Here is a 15,460-nt window from a genome sequence, read left to right as displayed (position 1 = left end):
TTAGTGACATGCTCTATTTTTTATAAATTCATTTCTATTTTTGCTTTCTGCTCCATAGATCATTCCTGCATTAATCAATACTGACTGTTCTGTTATAACACAGGAGCCCATATCATCAATCTCTGCTGTGATCTCCCACATGTACTGACTTTATTCCTCTCCCAGCTTTTACCTGAGCCTGAACAAGTTTGTGTACAATCTCAGCATTCTATTATAAAGTGTATTGAGTTTCTTCCTAATTTTCCTATCTGTCACCAAAATTTTCTCCATTTCCCAGCTCGATTGAAGCCTCGATATGCATCCCTGCCTTCGACACTTTGCTTCTGAAAACTTCATCCATGTCTCGGTCTGCTCCAGTCTAAACTATTCTAATAATCGTCTCATTGGCGTCTCACTTCATACTCTCCATGAACCTCAGTTTATCCTCAACTCTGCTGCTTGTCCATCAACTCACTCGGAGTCTAATTCACTTATCACCCCTATAATCATTGACCTACAGTGGCTTCTGGTATGATAATATCTCATTTTAAAGTTCTCATTCTCATCAGTGTCTCTCTCTGGCATCACTTCTCCAATGCATACCATTCCTCAAGTCATTTCTCATAGATCCCTCAAATTTGTTTTCCCTTCCAGAATTGTGCTTAAAATGAATGTGTTTCTCTCTGTTTCCCTCCTTGACCATGATTTGAGCCCCTGTACAGTTGATGGTACTGTGTCATTGATTGTATTTTCATTCACTTCCCAATGCGTCACACGTGAAGCTCCCTGTCAGATAGGGATGTCTTCAACTTTGACTCATTACTTTCACAATTATTCTTTGTCAATCCATTGAATCTCAATGTTATTCATTGTCAGCTGATCATAATTGATTCCACATAGGAAAACCCCTTGGAGGTTTGAGAAGAATCAGGCATGATTTACAGACTTTTGGTCTGCAGGTACAAGAAGTGGTTAGGAAGGCAAATGTAATCTCCTCCTTCATGGCTAAAGAGGTTGAGATTATAAACAGAGAGGTAATGTTGCAGCTGTACAAGGTGCTGGTGAGATCACATCTGCAGTACTAAATGCAGTTTTTGTCTCCGTACTTAAGAAAGGATGTACAGGCACTGGAGGAGGTGCAGAGGAGGTTGTTTCCAGCGTTGAGGAGGGCTGATTTATGAGGCGTGGCTGAGTAGATTGGGATTATATTAGTTAGAATTCAGAATAATGGGGGGATCTTATAGAAACATATAAAATAATGAAGGGAATGGATCAGATAGAAATAGACAACATGTTTTCACAGATGTGTGAAGCTAGGATAAGAGGGCACAGCTGCAAGAGGAAGCAGATTTAGGCTTGAATTGAGATAGAATGTCTTCATCCAGAGGGTTGTTAATCTGTGGAATTCTTTGCCCAGTGAAGTAATTGACGCTATTCAGGAAACTGTTTTAAAGTAAGGTATATGTTTTTCTAAAAATGGAAAAAAAATAACGGATACAGTGAGAGGTTGAGTAAGTGGAGCTGAGTCCACAAAAAGATCAGCCATAATCTTATTGAATGATGGAGCAGGATTAAAGGGCTGGACGGCCTACTCCTGCTCCTAGTTCTTATGTTATAGTCAATAGCGTGAGCACTTGTTGCTAACAATGAGCTGGAAAATAGACTGAAAGGAATTTCAGTTGATAACGTTGGCAGATATTTAATTAACATTTCACAATGATCAAACATGTTGGGGAGACGATGGCCTTGTAGTGTTATCGCTAGATCGTTAATCCATAGACCCCGATAACGTTCTGGGATCTGAGTTCAAATCCTGACACGGCAGATGGTGATAGTTCATTTCAATAAAAACAATCTAGAATTTAGAATCTCATGATGACCATTAATCCATTGTCAACTTTTAGCAAACCTCTCTGGATCACTAAAGCCCTTTCGCGAAGGAATCTGCCATCCTTATCTGGTCTGGCCTACATGTGACTCCATCCCATTGCAATATGGTTGACTCATAACTGCTCTCTGTGCAATTAGGGATCGGCAACTAATGCTGACCTAGCCAATGATTCCCTAATTCCGTGAACAAATTTAAAAACCATCAAAAAGGAATTGATGAGATGGTAAACTTTGTATGATTAGCAAATATTGTCAGGGTGAGTACCCAATGAAAACAAAGGCGCACAAATGATGAAAACTGCTGCTAGACCAGAGGTTTGGGACAATATTTTTCGAGCCCACAAGCTGAAAGACATAAAGCGAATAAAGTTGGGGATAATTGATTTAGGAAGGTCAATTGTTGCAAACATCAAAAAGGAATTGATGAGATGGTAAACTTTGTATGATTAGCAAATATAGTCAGGGTGAGTACCCAATGAAAACAAAGGCGCACAAATGATGAAAACGGCTGGTAGATCAGAAGTTTGGGACTACATTTTTAGAGACCACAAGCTGAAAGACGTAAAGCGAATAAAATTTGGGACAATTGATTTTGGAAGGTCAATTGTTGAAAAGTATAAACAAAAACAGCACGAGGCTGCATGTGGAAATAAAAATAATAATAAAAATATAGTTAAAACCTTTTTTGGAACAATTGGAAGATGACATAGGGAAATTCCACACAGGAAAAACGGAAACTTTCAAATAACTCAAACAACTATGTTATATTAGTTGTGACACCGTTTCGACAGAGAATATCCCAAAGGATGTCAGGCCTTACTTCAGGACAACCCCTTTGATAAAGGAAATGATTACGGATAAACTATCCACCAAAACCTAGTGGTCTATTTCCTGGATTTCGAAACAATGTACTCCAGACATATTCTTGGCATTTGTTGAAATATCACTGCAGTCCAAGGGAATTTCAGTGGATTCAAAAGTCTTACTGTGATGCCTGTCTTCAAGTCGGGAGAAATGCAGAAACCAGGAAAATAACGGCCAGGTAGCCTTGTCTATTATTAGGAAACTGCTCATGTCCATTATAGTGTGATTTACGATAATTTAATGGAATCAAAGAGACTCAATAGTTTTATCTGAAAAGGAGAAGCAGTGATAATAAAAGTGAACCCTTAGATTGTGTAATTAGATTTGGTAAGCATTTTATAAAGTACCATATAAAGCGTATATTGCACAAGTTAGGAACTTGTGGGTTATTATTCAGAGATTGAACATTTGTGAAGACACAAAGAAGTGAGTCTTGATGAACATGTCTCTGTGAGTTCAGAGAGACATAATAAGTGGAGTGTCACAAATGTCAGCCCTTGGACTCCCAGTTGCTTATTCTCTGTATTAAAGTTGTTTTTGTTGGGGCGGGGGGGTGTAGAATGCAATCAATGCATATTTTATGATGGTAAAGATAGGTTGGAGTGCATGGTGTGATAAGGATGTAAGAAATCTGCACTGTGTAATTGGAAGATAGAGTTAATTTTAATAAAGTGTGTGATCAAGCACTTCAGAAGGAATAGCAAAAAAATGGTTATTTATATGGAGGGAGACTGTGAAAACAAAAGACCAGCGCAGAGAGATTTGGGTGTTGTTGTGCGTGCAAGGTCTGAGGAACCATAAGGATTGATCATTTTCCAGGACCGGATCATGTGTATGCCAGGGCATTGTGGAAGGAAAGATATGTAGGTTCGAGAGTTGGGCTGAGAGTTGCAAATGGAGTTCAATCCTGTCAAATGCGAGGTCATGCTTTTTGGAAGATCAAATTCAAGAGCGAATTATACAGTAAGTTGAAATATCCAGCGGAAAATTAATATACAGAGAGATCTCTGAGTGTTCAAGTTCTTTGATCCCTGAAGGTGGCAATTCAGGTCAATAGATTTGTCAAGAAAACATATGAAATGTTTTCCTTCATCGAACTAGGTATTGAGTACAGGATTTGTCAGGTCATGTTACAGTTCAATAAGACTATGGTTCAGCATTATATCTGGTACATTTCTGGTCGCCCACATTACCAAAACGATGTGGATGATTTGGAGAGAGGACAGAAGGGGTTCACTAGGATATTACCTGATATGGAGAGTGCATGCTATGAAAAAAAGTTGAGTAGATTAGGATTATTTTCATTCGAAAGACAGAGGTCAGGGAGGGGGAATCAGAATGAGGTCTACAAAATCATGAGCGGTATAGATAGGGTGGACAGCAAGAAGATTTTATTTTCCCCAGAGTGGCGTACTGAATTTCTAGTGGCCACGAGTTCAACGTGAGATTGGATATGTTGATGGAAGGTATATGTGCTAAATTCATTATGCAGAGGGTGGGGGTGCCTGGAACGCGTTGCCAGTAGTGGTGTTAGTGGTGGACACAATAGCATCATTTAAGATCTATCTAGACAAATATATGAACGGGCAGGGAGCAAAGGGATACAGATCCTTAGAAAGTATGCTTTGATAGAAGAACTGGATCGGCACAGGCTTGGAGGAATGAAGGGCCTGTTCCTGTGCTGAAATAGTCTTCGTTATTTTTCTTTGCTCTTTGTTCTTTTAAACTATGGGAACCCAGCAAATCTAGTTGAATCATTTATACACACAAGTGAAGTACTGGGGGGTGGCTAATGCTGCACCTTTAGAAAGGCCGGAAGGAAAAGCATGGAAACGATAGACTGTGTGTCTGACATTGGTGATGAGTAAGTTGTTGGAAGAGATTCTGAAAGATAAGATTTACATGCATGGAGAGAGAAGGGCTGATTTGAGTTGGTCAGAAAGATTTTGTATGAGAGTAATCATCTCTTATAAACATGATTTTAATTTGTTTTATATGAAGTAAACACAAAGATTGTAGCAGAATGGTTGATGTTGTTTAAATGAACATTAGCGAAGCCTTTGATAAGGTTCTGCATGGTAGACCAATTAATAAAGCTAGAGCACATGGGATTGCGGGTAAGCTTGACAACTGGTTGTAAATTCAGTTTTACAGAAGGAGACAGAATAGAGGGTTTTGATTTTGCCTGGAAGCTTATAACAAGCAGTGTTCCACCGGGATCAATACTGGATGGACTTTCGTTTGTCATTGATGTAAAAGGTTAGGATGATAATATCAAAGGCATGGTTGGTACGTTTACAGATGACACTAAAAGTGCGGTTATATTGGGCAGTGAGACCTGTTGTCCGCGATTGCAAAGAGATATTGTACAATTATGTCAATGGATTGAGGAGTGACAGATGGAGATTAGATAAACTAAATGTGAGGTACTGCATTTTGGTAAAATAAACAAGTGCATGACGTAAAACAAATAATTATACGGTCCAAGGCAGTACTTCAGGCCATAGAGATCGAGGGATTTTGGTACATAATTCTTTGAACTTTGTATCACATGTGGAAAAAGTATTTTAGAAGGCATTTAGCACGTTTGCCTTCGTCACTCAAACGTTTCACTATAGGTGTCGGTATTTAATATTGAGGTTGTACAAGACATTGACAAGGCCTCTTTTGGAGTACTTGGTCCAGTTCTGATCACTCAGTCAGGGGAAGGGTATTATTAAGCTTGTTAGAGTTAAAAATTATTTAGCAGAATGTTACTAAGAACGGAGGGATTGGGGTATAAGGAGAGATTGGATTGAATCTTATTTCCTTGGAGGGCAGAAAATCCAAGGGTTCCATGATAAAATCATCAGGGATATTGATAAGGTGAATGGCATGTTTCTGTTCCTTCGGACGGAGAAATTCAAAACCAGCGAGAATATTTTAAAGTAAGAAGAGAAAAATTTCAAAAGTACATGCGGGGTAATTTGTTCTTACATAGAGATATTAGTGTGTGTAATGCACTTTCAAAGGAAGTGGCGCGTGCAGGTACAGTTACAACATTTAAAAGATGTTTGGGTAGGTACAAAAATAGGAAAGGTTTGGAGGGATATGGGCCAAACGCAGGCTGGTAGTATTAGTTGAACAAAAGGTGTGGTTCCATGATGTTCTATTCTGTGACTATGATCCTTTTACCTTTTATAAAAAGAAGTTAATGACTTTCTAATATCTGTGTCAAAGTGAATACTTATTCTTAAAATGAATTCCCTAGTTTTAGTCTCCCAAACAAGAGGAAATGTCCATCAGGTATTCACCTGATGCACGGTTTTCAAGATCTTGTTTATTACAATAGCAAGAACACTTCCACTGAAACCTAAAATGCATAGCTTTCATAATACAAAGCCTTTAACTCACAAACAATAAAGTGAAGTATCTTTGGAAGTTTCTAAATGAAATGAATCTATTTTTCCAGAAACCAAAAGCACGTTGGATAACAGATATAAACCGATCCCTGGAGCATTCCACTGGTTTCGGTTTTTCAACCTGAAAATCAATATAAAATTCTACACACAACTTCATGTTGTAAATCAGGAACAAAAACAGAATTTCCTGGAAAATCTCAGCAGATATGGCAACTTCTGTGAAGAGAAATCAAAGTTAACATTTTGGGTCTGAATGGTGCCCTTCCTCAGTTTGAATCTTTCTTTTTGTCAGTTTAGGATTCAAAACATTTTACATTGCATCAGGTGTGATCTCAGCGATGCCCTGTACGAATGCAGTAAAACATTCCTACGATTAAACCCGATACCCTTAGCAGCATCATTCCATTCACATTCCTAATCATTTGCTACACATGGTGACTAACTTTACATGATTCATGCGACACGACTCACAAATCCTTGTGTGTCACTGAGTTCTGAAATCTCTCACCATTTAAACAGTTAGTGATTTTATATCCTTCTTCCAAAACACCCACTCTCATAATCCACATTAAACAGTTTCTGCTGAAGATTTTCGCGCTAAACCACCCCTGTCTGTATCCCATTGCTGACTCCCTGCGTCCAGTTGACGAAGCATTGTATGACTATCTTGATAAATTAGCTCATATAGCTTCAATCCATCGGGTCATCCAAATAACTGTAACTAGTGGAGTAACTCAGAGATTAATATATATCTGTTTTACAACCTGCATACCAATATTAATCTCGAAGCACTACTTCCTGTTATATTCAGGAGGCTGCTGTGATTGCTCAGCACCGAAGGCAGTTTGTATGGCCTCGTCCTGTGCTGTGTAGTGTGTACTGGATGGCTGAATACCATCACCTCATTTCTGTCTAACTCCTTAGAGGGGCATAATGGTCTCCCGCTATCTTATTGCCTTCCTGGCTGAATGTGGTCTTTCTCTCCCTCTGTAACAGCATTGAGGAGTGGATTGAGAGAACAACACAGGAGATAGGATTATTAGTTGGCCAATCGCCCCCTCAGGCGTGCTGCAACATTCAGAATGCTCTTGGCTGATATGATTGTGTGTGAGCATCCTTTTCCTGTCTGTTCCCAATAAACACTGACTCTGTTGTCTATCAATGGTCAGTTCAGCTCAGTCTTGAATACTTTCAATAACCCAGTCTTCACTGTTCCCTGGGAATGTGAAAATCGACAAGAAGAAAAAAATATCCTTAACTCAGTCTTAATTAGAAGGCGCTTATTTTATAATATATTTGATCAGATTAGTTTAAATTAGAGTGAATTAAACTCCCTACAGTGTGGAAACAGATCCTTTGGCCCAACCAGTCCATACCGACCTTCTGAAGAGTAACCCACCCAGACCCATTTCCCTCTGACGAATGCACCTAACACTATGGGCAATTTAACATAGCCAATTCACTTGACCTGCACATCTTTGGACTGTGGGAGAAACCGGAGCACCCCGAGGAAACCCACGCAGACACAGGGAGAACGTGCAAAATGTGCAAACCTCACAATAAATTCACCACTGCTTTTGAGGAACAGGAAATGACAATAATTAGGATTAGACATAAAACATTCAGCTTCCAAACATGCCCCACTTTACCACTGACTATAATTTGGTTTATTATCTATCAAAGCCAGTCTGCACAGCACCCTCAGAAAGTCATTTCCAGATATCAAAGTATCATAAGAAACAAAAACAGAATTAGCTCCATCGAATCTGCTCTGCTGCTTGATCTTGGATGGTTTGTTTACTCAACCACATACTCCTCACTCCTCCCAATTACCCTTGATTCACTTATTAATCAAAGGTTTACCAAATTCTATCTCAAAGACGCTACTGTGTTACTGTGTTTGCATGTTTGTTCATATATGAGTGTCTGTATGTGTGTTTGTGCATGTGTCTGTTGTAGATTTAAGGGATTATTTTATCCTGTACTCTTTTAAATGTAAGTTTTCAGGCAGAGTTACCGAGCAATCTTCCAGAGCAACTAGAGTAAATAGTTTGTGGGACCTTAGTTTTTTACAAGTTGGAACAATAGAAGCAGCCTCAATGAGTACAGTCAATGTCTCAAAGAAGGGGGGCGTATAGTCGGCAGTTTGGCGCAGTTGTAGCCGGGATCTCACCAGGGTTGAACACTGTACTACATGTCGCTTGCTGCTACTCTCTCTGAATGTTCCTTTCTGGGTTGCAGGAATTGCATGTCCTGCAGTTTGTCTTTCTGAATTTTGTGCCCAGAGTGTGTTTATGAGCTGTTCCCACATTGGAACAGTTACTGTTTAGTAGTAAAATGATTTACTGAGTTTCGTTAAGATTTCCAATAGAGTAGAGTTATTCCATATTCATCTTTCTTTGATTATATTTATACTATAGTGTTCAAATAAACTGTGATTTGCGTAACTTCAATTAGTTTGATCAACTGAATTGAATCTGGAACACGGCACCTTATGTTTAAAATAAGAAAACATTAGGGTCCAGGCTAACTTCTTAATCTATTTTGAGAGTTCTGCTCTGTCCTGAAACACTGTGTAATGGGATCTCTCTTGTTTTGGGGACAGGCGATTAATTGAAATGGGGAATAACGCCTTGTTTCCTCGTATGTTTAAAATGATGTAATATAATCCTCTGCTGGTTCACCAACTCCACTTTGCAAGCAGTAGGCTTCATAGAATCCATTCAGTTTGTAATTCATTCCCTCGAGTTCACACTGACCAGCCATAGAGTGTCCCACAATCATTCCCATCCCTTTAACCCTGTGTTTCACATGGCTAATCTATCTAAGCTGCACACCCCTAAGCATTATGGACTACTTAGCACGGCCAATCTATCTAACCTCACATCTTTGAACTACAGGGGGAAAGTAGAGAACTCATCGTTTGCTTGAGAATGTATCAATAACTGTGAATCACCCACATTCATGCTTCAAAGAATAGCCTTGGCAACAGAGAGGAGTTTATCTGATCCCTTGCAATGCTGTCCCTGAGATATTAGAGAAGGAGGTGGACATCACTAGCATTGACCTGCTGGCACCATTGGGTCATTAAGAATGCTTTCGCACTTATCATTTGTCAGAGTGTAGAGCAAATAAAATGCAAGTAGCAGAACGTGCAGAACGTGCAATCAAATTATCTCATCTTCTTCCACAATGGTTCAATTATAGACGTCTGAAGACAAATGCTGTGGAGCACAGACATTTCTCCATATGATCCTCAGTACAATTGCAATCTCTCCACACCAGTCGAGAGAGAGAGAGAGAGAGAGAGAGAGAGAGAGACAGAGACAGAGACAGAGAGACAGAGAGTCTGTGTCTGCGTCTGTGTGTCTGTGACTGAGTCTGTCTGTCTATCAGTGTACTGTTGATGTTGGTGTCAGTTTGTATGATGCTGTGACCTGCTGCCCTCCCTCCTACCAGACGGTTTTCACCCTCCGCCACTGTCTGTGCAATGGAGTGGAAAGGCCAGCAGAGTGTGGAATTCCATCACTTTAACCAACACACGGACGACCAGACCATTCCCACACAGAGGTACACCCACACACACTAATACACACAGTTACATGCACTATTACATACACGAAGATGCAGACATACAAATAAATACACACACACAGATACACTGACATTAGACAAACATGGGATTCAGTCGGTATATCTCTTTCTCTGTGGCAAATTCTCGCTATTTCACCCACTCTGTATGGTGTCCAATATTATTTCTATTTCTCTGTTTGCAGCATGTCAGTTTTCTTCTCTGGCTCTTTGGGATGTGTGTTGTCATTTCTGACGCTCCTTAGGTATCAGTGTACACCTTGATCACATCAGTGAGTCTGTCAGTATTTCAATTGTTCTGTAGGGGAAAGTAAAGACTGCAGATGCTGGAGATCAAAACCGAGAGTGTGGTGCTGGAAAAGCACAGCAGGTCAGGCAGCATCCGAAGACAAGGAGAATTAGCATTGTAGGCATAAGCCCTTAATCAGCCCTGTGTATAATCCCGATTCTGGCCTGATTTACTGTGCTTTTCCAGCACCAACTCTCCGCTTTGATCTCCAGCATCTGCAGTCCTTACTTTCTGACTTGCTGTGCTTTTCCAGCACCACATTCTCTTTCAGTTATTTTGACTGGCGTGTGACACTATGACAACTTCGATGCTTGTTGATGTCAGCAAACCTGGAAGAATTGTGAAGTGTGTGGAGGATGGAGTGCAACAGCAACAGGACAACGCCAATTTGGTGTAGAGTTCAGGTATATTTCATACGATGATCAATGCAAGACAGTGTGATGTGATGAAGTTTGGAAGAAAACAGGCTGTGCTGTTATAAAGTGGGTGCAGGAGCAGAGCGACCTCGGTGTGTATGAGCACAGATTATTGAAGATATCAGGACAAGTGGGGAGAGCAGTAACTATCACAGATTAGCTTCAGTATCTGAGCTGTTTACAGGGGGAGGCGTAAGACGGAGTCTCCGTGCTCCCTTCCTGGGAGGTGGTGGTGACGATGTGTTGTGAGCCCACCCTCCTGCCCACCGCGGGGATTCCATTTGTAGCAGCTCGATACAAAAGGGAGATGGCATCAGGGTCACGGCTTCGAAGTTGTGCCGGGGGGAAACGGAACTGCCAATGGATTTAACGTGAGAATTTCCCTTCACTGAACTTTGCTGCTGACTCGGTCGGTGGGACGTGGGTGCTTCAGAATCTCCACACGAGGCGTCCCGTTCCTGTCCAACTCGTACCAGGGTCCTCCCCACATGGCCGGTGAGGGAACGGATATTGGGCACTCCATCGCCCAGCTTGTCCCTTTCTGTCCTATTCCAGGCTTCTGAAATGGGAGGGAGGGAGGGAAGGAGGGAGGGTGGGGGGGTGGGTGGTCCTGCTGTTAGTGCTGGTGTAGGTGTGAGGGGGGAATAAAGAGGTTTTCGGAGGGGCGTCTGTCCACAGTATTGTATCCATGCAGTGTTGTTAGGGTGGGGGGTATAGTAGAGTTGAGAGAAGCAGAGAGAGAGGGGGAAGATGCTACATGCATCAGTGAGAGTGGTGGAGCATGAGCCTTGTTCAGGGGTCGGTGCTATAACAGATATACAGTGAGACTGAGGGAGCAGAGAGAATACGGTGACCCTTATCCTGACAGAACGGGGAAGGTTATTGATGCTTGTCCTGTATTGCTGGACATTTCTTCAGACTGCAGATACTGCACTCAACAGGGTGGTGAGCTCAGATCATGCTCGGTGGGTCTGGTGGTGTGGCCCCTCTGGGAAGAGAATGTTCCCCCTCTATACTAACCCATCCACCAGGATCTCCGTGCCAGTGTTGACAAACTGTGGTGTAATTGCCCCTTATCTGCTATGCTCGGGGTAAACTTTGCAGGGCAGTTCCTAATAGAGAAAGCTCAAACATGTGCCCGTTGGCCTTTTAAAGCTGGCCACAGTGCCAGGGATCACAGAATATCCAGGGGTATCCGAGCGATGGTGAGTTCCTCCAGCCATGATGGGTGTTAGAATCAGTCTGGCATTGAATGAGAGGGACAACATGGGGAGGGGTGGTTGTTAATGAGGTGAGTTCGATACGATAGCACCAGGAAACTAGCTCAGCCTCGTGTTGACGATACCTCTATCACATTCAACGAACATGTCACTGAGACAAATTATTGTTAGATTCAGCCCAATGGGTCGAAGTCTGTGCTGACCCTACTCCCAGTTACAATGGCTGCAGAACAAATGTTAATCCAAAATTCTCCTGACCTCACACCAATATCCCATTCACCAATTATTCCTGGAAGCACTGGCTAATGTTACAGGATACTGTACGCAGGACAGTGATCTCATGCAGTGTTACTGAGAAACGTACTGGGGTGGTGGACACAGTTCCACACCATGGTCGCATGTCTCATTTGGTTTTATAGATCAATACACTGCTGTGGTCTGCATACCTTTCTACTCTGTGTCGATTGGGGATTTTATTGTACAGTACACCGGTCCGGCCTGCACAGTATATCATACTGAACACATATCTCATCTGGGTTTATAGATCAATCACTTCAGAGGTCTGTACAGTGTTATACTCTGGACCAATTGCAGGGTTGTGTTCAGCAATACATGAGCATGGTTCTGCACAGTGCTCCATGCTGAACAGATATCTCCTCTGGGTTTATGGTGTCTGGGCTGGTTCTCTGAGGTGGATTGAGAATGTGATAGAACTAATGACTTCAAGTGATATGGCAATGCTTTTACTTTTGTTCTCATTCTTGTGGTTGGACCCTCCAAATTCTGACTCCACTGGCCAGTCCCATTCTTCAATCTATCACCATCGTTCAGTGACGTGTTGTCCCATGTGTTATTGTCCATTTCAAATGTGAGTAAAACTGTTCTATTTCCCTGGCCTTTGACGTTGCTCACCCTGGAGAATTGGGATTCACTGCGATAAACCTCAGTAAGGTCACTCCTCAGACTCAACACCCCAGGGAATATAGCCCCAACCTATTCGTACTCTCCGTGTAGCTCAACATCACCCACTCCTAACACTAGCAACATACTTGTAAAAGTTTTCTTCACTCTTTCAAATTTAACAACATCTTTTCTAAAGCAGGGTAAACTGAATTCAAGGCAGTATTATGAAAGTCCCTGAGCCTCGTGTGTTGACGAAAGTGAGTATTGCAGGTACTGAAGATTAGTGTCGATAATCTGGAAAAGCACAGAAGGTCAGGCAGTATCTGAGGAGCAGGAAAATCGATGTTTCAGGCAAAAGCGATCTCGGATGCTGCCAGCCTTGCTAGGCTTTTCTAGTACCGCACTCTGAACCCAGTGTATATCCCAAATGGTCTCCTTCTTCGAAGACCGCAATTTTCCCTCCTACATGGTCGACAATGCCCTCCAGCGCATCTTATCCACGTCCTGCACCTCCGCCCTTGAATCCTACCCTTCCAAATGCAACAGGGAAAGAACACCTTGGTCCTCATCTTTCTCCCTACCAAACCTCTAGATGCAATGCATTATCGTCGCCCATCTGGGCCACCTACAAACAGACCCCAACACCATGGTTATATTTCCCTCCCCACCCTACCTGTGGTCCATAAAGAACATTCCAGGCGCGACTCTCTTGTCAGGTCCACACCACCCACCAACCCACCCTGCCATCTTGGCACATTACCGTGCCACCGAAGGAGTTGTAAAACGTTCACCTTCACCTCTCCCTCACCTCTGTCCAATACCCCAAAGGAACCTTCCACGTCAATTGGATTTTTACCTGCACTTCCACATATGGCACCTACTGTATCCGTTGCTCCTGATGTTAACTCGTCTACATTGGGGAGACAGGACACCAACTTACGGAACACTCCACAAAGCATCTGTGGGACACCCACACCAACCAATCACACCGCACCGAAGCTGAGCACTTTAACTCCCGCTCCCACTCTACCATGCACATGCACGTCCTGGGCTTCCTCCACCTCCACTCCTTAACCACCCGACGCCTGGAGGAAGAAAGCTTCATCTTCCACCCTGGGACCCTACACCACATGTGATCAATGATGATTTCTCCAGTTTTCTCATTTCCCGACCCCCTCCTTATCCCAAATCTAACCTTCCAACTCAGCACGGCACTGTTGATGTGTCCTCCCGTCCATTATCCTTCCCACCTATCCCTTTACCCTCCTCTCCAACATACCACCTTCATCGACCTATCACATTCACAGCTACCTTCCCACCAACCTCACCCCATCCCAGTTATCTCTTAACATCCTTGGGCCTCAAGCCTTTTTTTCCTATTGAAGGGTTTACATACAAAATGTTGATTCTCCTGCTCCTCGGATGCTGCCTGACTGGCTGTGCTTTTCCAGCACCACTTTCCCGACTCAGATCTTCAGCATCTGCAATCCTCACTTTCTTGTGTCAGTGTATCCAGAAATTTCCTCACCAGATATCTTATGCAGCTAGTCTGACATTTAAACCCTGTCTCCTTTAATAGACAGAGTGGTACATGAACAATACTGCAGTGCTCTTACAGTACCCGTACATTCAAGGAAAAATATTTTAAAAATGTACGATTCATAGTCCATCCAGTAACCCTCTTCCATTCCATCCAGACTGAGTAAATATTCCCTTTTATTGTGATATGAGATGTGATGTAAGGAAGGGGTTAACTGAACCTGTTTGTTCAGTGATTGTGATTAATGTCAGTCTCCATGGATTCTAAATACCCCGGTGGAGAGTTCCCATCTTTAAATCATAAATGGGTGCCGTTCAATGTGTTATGCCAGAGTATGAGCCGGAGAATCACCAACAGCACTAACAGGGATCAGCAGCTCCAGACAGAAGCGAGGAGAGATGAGAATCTGAGAATATTAGATTGGAATGTTCCAACAATGGATCAGAACCTGAAAACATTAGTCTGGAATGTTCCAACAATGGATCAGAATCTGAGAACATTAGACTGGAATGTTCCAACAATGGACAGGAGTTTATCCTATTATATTTGGTATCTTTCTATGTATTATGGTCGGTTGTCAATTTCATGGCAGATCTATTGTGCACTTCACATTATTCAATATTTTTATTATCCTCTCCTGTCTATCGTTGGTGTACCTGGTAAGTCTCACTGTCCAGATTTTTTTTTTCTATAAGCCAGTTACGGCCGAATTTGTGTTCTTTCGTGTAGTCTACGCTTCTTGCCCCCAATAGTGTTCCTGTTGAGACTTTGAATCCAGTTCAATTCCTGTCTCCCTCTTTGCATCTGGCAGTATTACTCATGGGTCTCTATGTTGACCTACTCAATTGCAGATAGGAACCATTGTCTCTCTGCCCTTGTTATTTAAATATTGGGAGTGTGGGTGTCATTGTCGTCTATTATGTTTACAAACTCCATTTTCTTCCTGGGGCTCCATCCCATCCCTGGCCAATATCTTTTTTCATTCATTTCTGGGTCTTGGGCATCGCTGGCTGTCCAGCATTAATGGCCCATTCCTATTTGCCCTTGAAACGGTGGTGAGCTGCCTTCTTGAATTGTTGCAGTCCACTTGCTTTGGGTTTACCCACAATGCCAGTAGGGAGGGAATTCCGGAAATTTGACCCAACGATTCTGAAGCAACAGCAGTATATCTCCAAATCATGGTGTGGGGGGGGGGGGGGGGCGTGGGGAGTGGGGGCAGGTTGGTGCGTGTAGGTGAAACATGCAGGTTGTGTTTGGAACAGACGAATCACAACTTTAGTGATCCTTTTGGCCATAAGCTGATTCCTGACACCATGCCCTGACCATTATTACCTTTAACTACACACTGCTCCAGAAAGTGCTTCACT

This window comes from Chiloscyllium punctatum, unplaced genomic scaffold (genome assembly GCF_047496795.1).
Source record: "Chiloscyllium punctatum isolate Juve2018m unplaced genomic scaffold, sChiPun1.3 scaffold_90, whole genome shotgun sequence".
In the NCBI taxonomy this organism is placed as follows: domain Eukaryota; kingdom Metazoa; phylum Chordata; class Chondrichthyes; order Orectolobiformes; family Hemiscylliidae; genus Chiloscyllium; species Chiloscyllium punctatum.
Note: the sequence above shows the minus strand (reverse complement) of the source record.